This window comes from Pseudorasbora parva, chromosome 16 (assembly GCF_024679245.1).
Source record: "Pseudorasbora parva isolate DD20220531a chromosome 16, ASM2467924v1, whole genome shotgun sequence".
NCBI classification, from domain to species: domain Eukaryota; kingdom Metazoa; phylum Chordata; class Actinopteri; order Cypriniformes; family Gobionidae; genus Pseudorasbora; species Pseudorasbora parva.
In genome coordinates, this window is record NC_090187.1 from 17,069,275 (window position 1) to 17,083,649 (window position 14,375).

Below are 14,375 nucleotides of genomic sequence, written 5' to 3' on the forward strand. Positions count from 1 at the left end.
CACAGTTTCCACAGTTCCGGGCGCGGGTGAAGTTCTGACCCCCCGGCCTGCGAAAGAAGATCTCTCCTGACTGGGATTTCCCAGGGAGGACCTTCTAGGAGAGACATAATGTCGGCGAGCCATACTCGGCCTGGCCAGAACGGTGCTACCAATAAAAGCTGAACCCCGTCCCGGCAGACTCTCTCCAGCACTCCTGGGAGCAACGCCAGAGGGGGGAAGGCCTACAGACGCAGCCTCGGCCACGTCTGTACCATTGCGTGAGGGAGAAATATGCTGGACAGTGTGTCGTCTCTTGAGACGCAAACAGATCCACCTGGGCTCGCCCAAAGCGGATCCACAGCTCCTCCACCACCTCGGGGTGGAGTCTCCATTCTCTCGGCATCACTCCCTGCCTCGACAGGGAGTCTGCCGCTACATTCAGGACTCCCGGGATGTACATCGCCCTGAACGAGAGCATCTTGCCTTGGGCCCATGTTAGAATGTGATGTGTCAGCTTCCACAACCGACGAGATCTCAACCCCCCCTGGTGATTTATATAAGAGACCACCGAAGTGTTGTCTGACCGAACTAACACATGGCGGCCCCGCAGGTCTGGGAGGAAGTGTTTGAGTGATTGAAACAGCCATCAGCTCCAGCTGGTTTATGTGCCAGGAGAGCTGATGGTCCCTCCACAGACCTTGGGCCGAGCGGCCACTCATGACCGCTCCCCAGCCAGTTAGGTAGGCATCCGTCGTTAGCATTACGCGACGACAAGAAGCCCCCAGAACAGGACCTTGGGAAAGGAACCAAGGATCTTTCCACTTCACCAAGGCACGTAGGCAGCGCCGCGTGACCTTGATCAAGTGAAAAGGGTTTCCCTTTGGGGAGAACCTCTTGGTCCTGAGCCACCACTGTAAGGGTCTCATGTACAGCAGGCCAAAAGGTATTACGTTGGACGCTGCTGCCATCAAACCCAACACTCTTTGAAAGTGTTTGACAGTGAGTGACTGGCCTAGCTTTATCTGGTTGATGGTGTTCAGGATCGTTTTTATCCTGGGTGGAGATAGCCAAGCGACATTGTTCTCGTGTCCCAAACCACCCCCAGTGCCAACATACTTTTCTTTTCATTCAACCTTAGCCCCAACACTCTCATGTGGGCGAGAACAACATCTCGATGCTGAACCGCCAATTGTTTCGACTGCGCTAACACTAGCCAATCGTTGATGTAATTTAGCATGCGGATGCCCTGGAATCGCAACGGAGCCAGAGCTGCATAAACGCACTTCATGAAAGTGCGGGGCGATAAACCTAGACCGAATGGCAGCACTCGATATTGGTACGCTTTTCCCGAAAAAGCGAACCTGAGGAACTGTCTGTGCTGCGGAAGGATGGAGATGTGGAAGTACGCATCTTTTAAGTCTATCGTGACGCACCAGTCCTCGGACCTTATGTGACACATGATCTGTTTTTTCGTGAGCATTTTGAATTTTAATCTTTTTACTGCTATGTTTATATGACGCAGATCTAAGATAGGCCTTAACCCCCCATCCTTCTTTGGAACTATGAAGTACCGGCTGTAAAACCCCGACTCTCTGCAGTGGGGAGGGACCCGTTCTATAGCCTCTTTTCGCAGAAGACTCTGTACCTCTTGTTCCATTACCAGAGCCTGCTCGGTGCTTACTACCGTGGCAGTAACCCCGTTGAACACGGGCGGGTGTAACCCGAATTGAATTCTGTACCCTTTTTCTATTGTACGCAGGACCCATTCTGAGACATTCGGCAGAAGTTTCCACGCTGCCAGAAAATCTACTAAGGGAACCAGCCTCTCGAGGCTGGTCTCTGGATTTTCCTGTGTGGTCAGCCCGGTGTCCTGTAACGGATAACCGGCAGGTAGCAACCGAACTGACCACCCAGGGGCCCTCCCGAGAGGGCGCGAACATCCCCAAGCCGCTACGTTTCCGGGCGGACATGGAGATATGCGTTCTGGGGCATATGATTTGCGGGGGAGAAACTTTTGAAACGCCGCCGCCTGCTTCCTGGCCTCCTGGTAACGGTCGACGACCGTTGTTACAACGTCACCAAAGAGGCCAGTAGGCGAGACGGGCGAATCCATAAGAAACTTTTTATCTCTTTCTTTGATGTCTGAAAGATTTAACCACAGATGTCTCTCCGTGGCCACCGTGGGCTGCCATAGAGCGGCCGATGGATCTGGCCGTCTCCCTGGTGGCACGAAGAGACAAATCTGCCACCCGTCTAATTTCGGCGATCCCGATGATTTCTCTCCCCACTTCTTCGGTTTCTTCATTTATATCCCCCAATAAATCGGCTTGATAAGCCTGCAGGACGGCCACCGTATGTAGACAGGCGGACGCCTGCCCTGCTGCCAAGTACGCCCTGCCCACCAGCGCTGATGTTGTTCTCACGGGCTTGGTGGGCAGCTCAGCTGCGGGTGTTGGTCCACTGTTTTTTATCAAGGGCAGGGTCAATGCAGCTAGCTATCAGGAGATTTTGGAGCACTTCATGCTTCCATCTGCTGAAAAGCTTTATGGAGATGCAGATTTTTCGTTTTTCAGCACGACCTGGCACCTGCTCACAGATCCAAAACCACTGGTAAATGGTTTACTGACCATGGTATTACTGTGCTCAATTGGCCTGCCAACTCTCCTGACCTGAACCCCATAGAGAATCTGTGGGATATTGTGAAGAGAAAGTTGAGAGACGCAAGACCCAACACTCTGGATGAGCTTAAGGCCGTTATCGAAGCATCCTGGGCCTCCATAACACCTCAGCAGTGCCACAGGCTGATTGCCTCCATGCCACACCGCATTGAAGCAGTCATTTCTGCAAAAGGATTCCCGACCAAGTATTGAGTGCATAACTGAACATAATTATTTGAAGGTTGACATTTTTTGTTTGTATTAAAAACAATTTTCTTTTATTTGTCGGATGCAATATGCTAATTTTTTTAAGACAGGAATTTTGGGTTTTCATTAGCTGTATGCCAGAATCATCAGTATTAAAACAATAAAAGACCTGAAATATTTCAGTTGGTGTGCATTGAATCTAAAATATATGAAAGTTAAATTTGTATCATTACATTATGGAAAATAATGAACTTTATCACAATATGCTATTTTTTTGAGAAGGACCTGTAGGGTCAAGAAGAGGAGTTGGATGTGTTATTTTCTAGCTTCCCTGAGGATGACACTCCTCTGATTCTGCTTGGTGACTTCAACATCCATCTTGATAAACACCTAGCCACAGACTTCAGCACTCTACTGACTTAATTTGACGTTAAGTTAGTATCTACTACGGCTACTCACAAATCAGGTAACCAATTAGACCTTGGCTACACATGCAACTGCTCCACGGACAACACATTAGTTACTCCATTACAGACCTCAGACCACTTTCTCATCACTCTTAACCTCATAGTGACTCCTAACACAACACACACTCCTACACAGATTAGCTTTCGGCATAATTTACGCTCACTCTCTCCCTCTCGCCTATCCACTATGGTTTCATCTTCACTCCCTCCACCTGCTCAGTTCTCAGCACTGGACACTAACAGTGCTACTGAGACTCTTTGCTCCACTCTAACAACCTCCTTAGACAGTTTTTGCCTACTTTCATCCAGACCAGCCTGCCCCACCCCATCTGCCCCCTGGCTGTCTGATGTTCTCCGTGAACATCGCTCTGGACTCAGAGAGGCAGAGAGGAAATGGCGTAAATCTAAAAACAATACTGACCTTACCTTGCGTCAGTCTCTTCTCTCTTCTTTCTCTACCCAGATAGCAGACAAACAGTGAATCAGCGTTGAATCAATGTTAATGCATCAACTAAAATATCATTGAATCAATGTTGAGATGTCAATCTTGAGAATGTTGATTTTTCATCAGGTTTGCACCCTGAAATAATGTTATTTCAACGATGAAAAATAGATCAAGATGGGCTTAAAATCAATAGTTTTCCAACTAAAATTAAACCACTTATTTAAGTGAATCAATGTTGAATCAATGTTAATGCATCAATCAAAGTATCATTGAATCAATATTGAAATATAACATTGATTTTTCATCAGGTTTGCACCCTGAAATAATTTTATTTCAACAATGAAAAATAGATCAATCTTGCTTTATGTACAGCAGGATTCTATGCCAGTTAATTTGTCTGTTTATTTTATTCATTTTAATCAGAGACCATGTGTGGCTGCAATCGATATGATTTTGCATCAAAAAGTCACTCAAAGTAAACAACATCCTTCAGTTTACATGCAAATGTATTTATTTATGCCCCCACAGTTACAACAGGAAATCTCACATTGACTTGAAACAATTACATCTGAATTTATAACACAAATGAGAAGAGCCAGGAAAAACATGACAACGTGCATCTGCAAAATGGAAGTAAATACAAATGTAAACTTGCCAATAAATACAGAAATGACACAGTACTACTGAAAGAAAGAAGGTAGAAGAAAGAAAAATACTCCAAACTCAGGGGTTTCCACCATGAGCAATGCCCCGACAGTTTTGCACCGTCCCAGCAAAGATAAACTCTGATGCCTCTTTTTATCAGCATTCACAGCATCTAAAACAACAAGAAGTTAGTAAATATTTGGAAATGTGATTAATTATACATTACAAATATCACCTACTACAAAAAGATGAAACTTGAAATTGTATCAAAATCTTGATATCCCAGTTAAAACGGTAACATTAAGGACTATTTAATGCATTTTAAAATAGACTTATACATTTTAAAATGAAACAAGTAAATGAATGACCAAATAGCTAAATTAAGAAAATAAAAGAGGAGTTTTATAGGCTACATGGTGGTTTGGAAGAGATTTTTTTTCCATTTACAACACGAACTGGAGGCACAACTGTTTACTAAATTTCTGTAGTTTGATATAGCTGCCTACAGAACTTAAATATCTCACTCTTTTCTTTTTTTCTTGCTGCATTAAAGATTAAACAGTAATGATGTAATTGTGATCTGCTCTCGTGATGATATCATACAGCTGAAGCAGAGCTGAACTGATTGTATTTCCCCTCACCGCTAACGGGTCAATCAGTTCTAGTTCTGCTTCAGCTGTGAGATACTCTCACGAGTGGCGAACACAATTACTGACAAGCCAGAAATTCATCTAACCTTCCGATCGTCTCTCGTTTATACACTGGACGAATATAGGATGATTCAAAATGATTCATCTGTGCGTGCAACGAGTAAGATACGTTTGTGGATCCGCACCGCGCATTCATTGACTTGTGAGTCGATCCTATATGGCCTCAAAATCCAAATGAATCAAATAGGATCGACTCCAATTGATTCAAGTCAATGAATGCATGTGCAGCACCGTTTCCACAGATGCACATTTTACTCGCACAGATGAATTATCTTAATACTAAAATCATCTCATAAAATAGATGAACACCTCACAACAAACAACGCACGACAAAAAAAAGTTGCACGAGTCAGAATTTGGACGCAATTCACAGTGTATATGCCAATCTTAAGAAAAAAAATGAATACAAATATGATATGGTTTGGTGAAAAACAAACTGAAACTCAATGTATTAAGATTATCCTGGCCGTTGGTTGTGTAACTTACGAGGGCGCTCATGTGACTATTATTAACATTGCAGTTCACTCTAACTCGCTCAGGAGAAGCACACAAGTTGTAAAACATAAAGATTTTGATATTTGATATTAATACAAGAATTATATTTTTGTAGGCCACTTACCTCTAAAAAAAATATGGTCATTGTCCTGTGTCTCTTTTTCGCGATTGAAGTCTGTTCAGCTGCGCTTGCTTTGGTTGATTGGTGGATGTCTTGAAGGTGCATTACCGCCACCTGCTGGATTGGATTGAGGCGCATCATCCGATATTCGATAGGGACACATATTCTAAATTCTTTATTAACTCTTTATTCTTTAGATAAATAATGAAATGCATGTACATTCTACATGATTTAAATAATAATAATAGGCTACATTTTTATTTATTTAAAACTGATAGACTACATTTATGTTAGAAGTTCTTTTTTTATTTTATTTTATTTTTTTACATTTTTTATTGTAATAACATGAAATAGAATGACATTACATGCCAGTAAGCAGGAAAATAATATACCTTTTAAAAAGATTCATAGTTTTTACAGCTTTCTTATTGGAAGAGTCAGAAATCAAACACGCATACAATTTTAACTCTTCCAGAAAAATTTAAAGAAAGGCTTACAATTACAAAATTTACATTTATGTATTCTTTGTGAATCCACATACTCGTTGGTGTACTCATCGTATCCTTTGAGGATAATAAATGTGCTCACATTCACACAAATGTAGCCAATTGATTTGGACTTGCCTTAACATGTTGAATGATGGAACAGATAGATTGACCGTAAGCCTCACCGGTGGAGAATTAAGCTGACCAAACATCAGCATTGATTCAATGTTTGTCTTTTCAACACTGAAAAGCATGAAATTATCAACATTGATCCAATATTATTTAGCAGTGAATTTTCAACATTGGTCCGGTATGGTGTTAGCATTGAATTTTCAACATTGATCCAATATTACTTAGCATTGAAATTTCAACCTCAACCAAAATGATGATTCTGATGGAATTTCAACATTGAATCAATGTCACCATGCTATCTGGGTAGTGTAACGTCATACATAGAACAACAATGGAGTAACCGTTAGCGCATTTGAATGAAGAAGCACGCTTTGTGAGAACCTCCCCTAGGTTGATTTTGGGTGGTTTTACAATAAACAAACTGACAACTATAGTGGTCTGTTAAACAAATGTATTTAAACACACACCATAGATCGCATGCTCCATTGATAAATAAACTAATGTTATACACGATCGTGTTGTTTACTGATTGTAATAAAGTTCGTTGTTAAGGAAGGAAGAAGACAGGGGTCGGCTTTGACTGGGACTCGCTTTCAGTCTTTCAAAAACAATAAATCACACACTCTCAGTGTGGTATCTCAGGTTCTCCACGATATGGATCGCTCCATTGCATATAACTCAGTCTCTGTATCTCTCAGTTTCTGTATATCACTCAGTCTCTGTAGCAAGCACACACAAAATCCCAGTCCAACTCTCTCTCTCGACTCTCTCCTGGCCGCGGCTTAAATGCACTCTCCACACTGCAATCAGAACCAGGTGTTCGTCATCTGTGCTTGACCTACTTACCTGCCGCTCCGCTCCGTGCTCTCTCTCCCACTGCAGACCTCGCAGAACCACGCCCCCCTCGCCACACTAATGTTTACTTACAACAACACAGACATTTGAAGCAGTTTTACCCACCGCGCATGACCGTGAACCTTTATCGTTGGGACCGCTCTGTCAAAAACACACTTGGTAACTGTTGATTTCGTGAAACGCAGTGACCATGGAGATCCACTTTTGCTACGCGACTGAAGAGTGATGTGACGCTTCTCGTCATTTCTGCATTCAAATCGGTTCAAATGCAGTGCTGCCTTCCCGGAATGCTGTGCTGAAGCATTGAAGTTGCTTGATTACACCCATAGGAATAAAGTGGAGCGCGGCGCCACAGAAGTGTTGCCCAGACGAGTGGATCTGCACCTGAGAGCAGTGTTTATGGCCGTGCCTTTCCTCTCTCGCTCTGGTCACGCGCGCACACCCTTCCGAGAGAAGAGCCCCCACTGCCCATACAAGGACCTTCCGCTCTGTCGACGTCAAGCGGACCCATACTCGAAAAAAAAACTCTCCGAAACTTGTGAGAAACCGGAAGGAGTATTTTTGACACATCAAACGCCCAACATTAGTTTTTGAAACTTTGTCTATGTTTAGGATTAAATATCCAAGTCTTTAACAGTGTAAAAAGCTCAGGATGCATGAAACAGCATTTCACCCCCCCTTTAAGAAACCCTCTCTGAATCCAGCCCTTTTAGAAAACTACAGACCAGTATCCCTTCTGCCTTTCATTGAAAAGACACTTGAGCGAGTTGTGTTCAATCAACTCTCTATGTTTCTTGAACAGAACAACCTCCTGGACGACAACCAATCCGGCTTCAAAACCGGCCACTCGACTGAAACTGCCTTGCTCAAGGTAACTGAGGCACTGAGACTGGCAAAAGCAGCTTCCAAATCCTCAGTGCTCATCCTGTTAACCATCAGATCCTCCTGTCAACACTTAAGAAGATGGGTGTCTCAGGATCTGCTCTCCAGTGGTTCACGTCTTACCTCTCTGGTAGGTCCTACAGGGTGTCATGGAGAGGTGAAGTGTCTAAGTCACATCATCTAGCTACTGGGGTTCCCCAGGGCTCAGTGCTTGGACCACTTCTCTTCTCCATCTACATGTCATCATTAGGCTCTGTCATTCAGAAACACAGTTTCTCCTATCACTGCTATGCTGATGACACTCAACTCTACTCATTTCAACCAGATGATCCTACAGTCAGTGTTCGTATTGCTGCCTGTCTGACAGACATTTCTGACTGGATGAAGGAGCATCAACGTCAACTCAATATTGCAAAGACATAATTACTTTGTTGTCTCAACCAAACCAGCACTTCATTGAAATTTCCCCATTCAGCTTGGTTCATCAAACATAACTCCATCTAGGACAGCCAGGAACCTTGGAGTTGTGATTGATGACCATTTAAACTTCACTGACCACATTACTGCAACAGCCCGGTCCTGCAGATTTGCTTTATACAACATTAGAAAGATTAGACCCTTCCTATCAGAGCAGGCTGCACAACTCCTGGTTCAAGCTCTTGTTCTCTCCAGACTGGACTATTGTAATGCTCTTCTAGCTGGCCTTCCAGCATGCACTATCAAACCCTTACAGCTAATCCAGAATGCAGCGTCGAGAGTAGGGATGGGTACCGAAAACCGGTATTAAATGGGCCCCGGGGGTGCATTTTGAAAGACCGTTGTATCGATAAGCTCGGACGTTATCGGTTCTGCTGTCGGTACTTTTGAAAATACACGTGACGAGAGAGAGAGAGAGAGAGAGAGAGAGAGAGAGAGAGAGAGAGAGAGAGAGAGAGAGAGAGCGCCGCAAACTACAGCCGAGGACAGAACCAAATATTCAAACATAGCCTGGTGACGCTTTAGATCTGTGATAGTCTGATTTCATTTTAGATTTTGTCTTCCAAAGATTATAATAATATTTATGTCTAGCGCAACTTAATTCCCTTTGCAGCATAGCCTACGCTGCCATTTCTCCCTAAAACTCAAACCTAATGACAGAATCAGCACGATTAGTGATTGTTGTAAAATACAGTCTAGCTACTGTTGGTAAATTGTGGGACGCGTTTAATAATAAAAATAGCGATTAAAAGCACAAAAATGTCCGCAAGAGATTGTCACCAAGTCGGCGCGCGCTCTGAAACAGCCGCAACGAGACGAGCAAATTACACTTTCGGTTTCACACTCGCGTCTAAACGATCAAATGTACACAAACATCTATGTCAAAATGACCGGGTGGAGAGTCTCTTAAACACAACACAGTTTGTGTCTAAAATGGACGTAGTTATTATGGATATAGTCGGGAGAAGATGTAGTGCATCTTCCCATTATCAGTCGCCTATAGATCTGCACATCTGTCTTAAAGAGGCAGCAGTGTAAATAAACATGCTGACGAATTATTGCGAATTAAACAACCAAATGCAAAATGAAAATCACTCACAGCTCTTAAATGAATAACTTCAGCTTTAATAAGCATTATTTTGGCTATTTATGATTAACAGTGTTATTTTACATTTGATTACTAGAATTCTTCCTGAAATGAAAGTGTGTGTGTGTGTGTGTGTGTGTGTGTGTGTGTGTGTGTGTTTATATATATATATAAATAAATAAAATCTCAAAAAGTACCGATAAGAATACCGTTAAAGTACCGGACCGATAAGCAGTATCGGTAAGAGTAGTAATACCGTTAAAACCTTAACGATACCCATCCCTAGTCGAGAGTGGTCTTTACTGAGCCAAAGAGAACACATATCACGCCTCTCTTCATCAGACTGCACTGGTTGCCAATGGCTGCTCACATCAAATTCAAGGCACTGGTTCTCGCTTACAAAGCAACCACTGGCTCTGCACCAATATAACTAAACTCGCTTGCTCAGACTTACTCACCCTCCAGAAGCTTGCGTTCTGCGAGTGAGCGATGCCTTGTGGTTCCATCTCAAAGAGGCATGAAATCACTCTCACGGACATTTTCCTGGACCGTTCCCACCTGGTGGAATGAACTGCCGATCTCAATTTGTGCTGCTGAGTCTGTAGCTATTTTTAAAAAACATCTTAAGACACATCTTTTCCAATTGCACCTGAACAATAAAAAATAGCACTTAACTATCCTTTTAAATTTAGTTTGTTTGTCCAAAAAAAAATAAAAAAATTGTGTACTATGCTTAATTAACTGAGACTTCTTACAGCTCTTTCAGGTTGTTGGCCTTGTTTGTTTTGTTGCTTCTATTGCTCTCCCCTTTTTTGTAAGTCGCTTTGGATAAAAGCGTCTGCTAAATGATTAAATGTAAATCTGAATGAATGTATGCCGCGGGTGTAGTCGCGATTACCTCATCATCATGAGAACTCATTCAGCTCATTTATCTCACTCCTGCAGTTAGTGCTCAGTGCTGTGACTCACTCATTATATTTACACGTTCAGTTTTTAATTGTAGTGTCTTCTCCAACTCAGTCACAGTAATCAAGTAGGTGGCTTTGGGAATGGCCTCACAGGGCAGGGAAGCATTCTGGGAATTGTAGTCTTTCATCCCCATGAGTCTAGAAGGCACCGAATTCAAAAATAATTTCACATTTCGGTAACGCTTTAGATTACAGCCCGGAAAGTACTGAATAATTAAAGTGAATTTACAGCATAACTTTCGGTAATTATAGTGTAACTATAAAGTAAGTATATGGGAACAATATGTAATATTGTGGGAATAAATGTATTTTTTAATTAAGGGGTAATTATACTCTAAGCATTCTTTAATTAAGGGGTAATTATACTGTAAGTATTTTTTAATTAAGGAGTAATTATATTGTAAGTATTTTTTAATTAAGGGGTAATTTTCCGTGTAATTACAGAGTAAGTATGGATGTGCGGGCTGTAAATTAAAGTGGCTCTTGTTCCCCTCTTGTTTCATGTAATTACAGGGTAAGTACAATAAAAACACACTCAGAAACCTTTATTTAAAAAAATGAAAAATAAAAACGTTATTTAAAAAACAGATTTAGAACACATTCATTTCTCTTGCTTGGCTTCACCCTCCTCATGTTCCTCTTCTTTTTCTTCCTTGCCACAGATGAATCTTAAGAAGGATCCCACATGTCTCTAGCTAGTATTATGTAACTGTTACACTTAAAATACAGTGCGCACAGAAATATCCTCACCGTTTACTCGTCTTTTACCCTCATGCAATCCGAGATGTATACGACTTTATTTCCTCAGATGAACACAGATGAACATGCGATATATTGTTATTTTTCTTACAAACACTTATCCATTGGGATCACATGGATTACTGTAGTTATTGCTGTATGTGTGGTTTGATGCCTTAACTCTTAGAAACCCAAATGAGTTTTAATTAGCAGAGATTATTTATTTATCTGTGTTCATCTGAGGAAATAAAGTCGTAGGCTATACATCTCGGATTGCATGAGGGTAAAAGACGAGTAAACGGTGAGGACATTTCTGTGCGCACTGTATTTTCAGTGTAACAGTTACAGAATACTAGCTAGAGACATGTGGGATCCTTCTTAAGATTCATCTGTGGCAAGGAAGAAAAAGAAGAGGAACATGAGGAGGGTGAAGCAAATGAATGTGTTCAAAAGTTTTTATTTTTCATTTTTTAAATAAAGGTTTCTGAGTGATATCAGACTGTATTTGTGTTTTTATTGTACTTACCCCATAACTACATGAAACAAGAGGGGAGAAAGAGCCACTTTAATTTACAGCCCGCACATCCATACTTACCCCGTAACTACATGAAACAAGAGGGGAAAAAGAGCCACTTTAATTTACAGCCCACACATCCATACTTAACCCGTAACTACATGAAACAAGAGGGGAACAAGAGCCACATTCATTTACAGCCCGCACATTCATACTTCCCCCGTAATTACATAATACAAGAGGAGAACAAGAGCCACTTTAAATTACCCCTTAATAAAAAAATACTTACAGTATAATTACCCCTTAATTAAAAAATACTTACAGTATAATTACCCCTTAATTAAAAAAATACTTAATAATATTTAATATAAATAATTTGCAAATTTTCCTGATAGTTACCCCTTTATTCCCCCAATATTACATATTGTTCCCATATACTTACTCTTTAGTTACACTATAATTACAGAAAGTTCATACTATTTAATTATACACTATAATTAATTTCACTTTAATTATGCAGTACTTTCCGGGCCGTAATCTAAAGCGTTACCCACATTTCTACTACATTGATGACCCAGTTTAAATACAGATTCGTCTTCCCAGCGCTGAAGTACCCCTTTAATACAATAGTGGATATGATCCTGTTATCAGTATCCATACAATTTTTTCCTCTTTTTTTTTTGTGGAAAATCAAAGTGACCTGATAGTGGTCCACATATGACATTCTACATGAAGGTGAGCTCACTGAATGGAAGCAGGAGAGTTTTTCTTCTCAGTGCATTGAAACACCAAACACCTTGGAAATGCCAGGTATGTGATCTTTGATCAGCATTTATTTCCGGGTATAAATGTGTACTCAAAATGTGCCTTTGGCTCTCAATTTATATTAGCTATATTCTAACAATATTGTCCTCATATTTTTAATTATAGTTCCCTCTCACATACCTGGCTCATTATGCAGCTTATTATGTGGTTCTTTTTCTTCTCTGGTAGGAATTGTCTCTGCATTATTAAAGGGGTACTTCAGCGCTGGGAAGATGAATCTGTATTTAAACCGGGTCATCAATGCAGTAGAAATGTGAAAGTATTTTTGAATTTGGTGTCTTCTAGACTGAGAAAAGACAGAAAATGTATTTTTGTCCCATGGGGATGAAAGACTACAATTCCCAGAATGCTTCGCTGCCCTGTGAGGCCATTCCCAACACCACCAACTTCATTACTGTGACAGAGTTAGAGAAGACACTACAATTAAAAACTGAACGTGTCTGTTCAATATAATGAGTGAGTCACCGCGCGAGTGTCACAGCACTGAGCACTAACTGCAGGAGTGATGAGAGCTGAGGTAATTGCGACTACATTCGCGGCATACATTCACAACGCGAGTTCAGTCTGGCACGCGTTTCAGTTCATGCCTTTGCAAGCTTAACTTTCATAGAAATGAATTTGAGAAGTTAAAAGACTTACATTGCTCACCATAGCTCCGTTTAAATGATCCTGTCTGCAAGCTGAGCTCTCCCTGCCAGCTGAGTGTAATCGCCCATCCCCCATGCGCAGATTCAAAACATGCGGAAATGGCTCCCTCTGCTGGCTGTAGTCTTTAGCCTCTGGGCAAACATTCCTCCTATGATGCAAAAATCGTCATTTTGCATCATAGGAGGAATTTTTCCAGAAATAAAATGCATAAATCTCTTGTCTCAGGGAGATATGAGGGGGGAAAGCACAATAATTTGAATATTCTCCAGGGTTTCTACTGATACAAAGCCATATGCTAATCGCTGAAGTAACCCTTTAATGATGATTCACACCCTCACACATATGGCCTTTGTAAAAAAAAGTGACATTTTTTATCAATATTGCTTTATGTGAATGAGCAGGCACAATGATTCTAACATAATTTTTAAGCAAAACTCAAGGCAATACCATCCATTAGTCAAAAGTATTGTGGGCCCATATATACCATGTTGTGTGGCCTTATTTCAGTGACTTAATGTTTTGTTTTTTCAATAACCACACACAGGGCTTGACATTAACACTCACCAACCCGCCATATGCAGGTAGATTTCAGCTGTGGCGGGTACGGCAGCCACTAGCCACTTAGGTGGGTTGAATATAATTTACGGCCAAATGAAATGCCAAGACTGTCGTATCACAAAATTAGCTACAATTTAACTACAATTCTTTATCGATTAACTTGCAGTTAGTGAAGGCGAGATAGGTGGAATAGAGCTTGATGACACTCAACAAAAGCTCTCTCTCTCTCTCTCTCTCTCTCTCTCTCTCTCTCTCTCTCTCAAATACACACGCACAAAGATGTCAAAATGTCCATCGCATGGATTATCTCGCATGAACAGTCGGTTATGAATTACGTTTTTGTAATTTGCCTATTTGGTTTTTTAAAAATATTTTTTATATAGCCTAACTAAAATAATGCGTGCTCAACATTAACGCTTTTGCGGGGTAAGTGGATTTTTAGAACGGACAAGTGAAAGAGAATTTTACTTGCCCGACGGG